Here is a 309-nt window from a genome sequence, read left to right on the forward strand (position 1 = left end):
AGGAGACGGCGATGAAGGCGGGCATCGTTATCATGAAAAATAGAAAAGATTGTATTTACTTCATTGGTACATGGTTTTGACTCTATCCTAGTCTCGAGCGATTCTCATTAACACGGGGGCCAGGACGGCCATAAATAACCCCTCGTGGTCTTGTGTTGGCCGATGTCTCCTTCGGGGAACTTGTGGAAGTGTCAGTCCTCCATCGGGTGGTCAAGTTGACGACCTTCTCTCCCTTGGGTCCTCTTTCTTGGTAGCTCGCCTTTTTCGTCTGCTCAGGTCGTAGAGGTGTGACGCTTTCTCGAGGATGAA

Source organism: Dermacentor silvarum, chromosome 4 (assembly GCF_013339745.2).
Source record: "Dermacentor silvarum isolate Dsil-2018 chromosome 4, BIME_Dsil_1.4, whole genome shotgun sequence".
NCBI lineage: Eukaryota > Metazoa > Arthropoda > Arachnida > Ixodida > Ixodidae > Dermacentor > Dermacentor silvarum.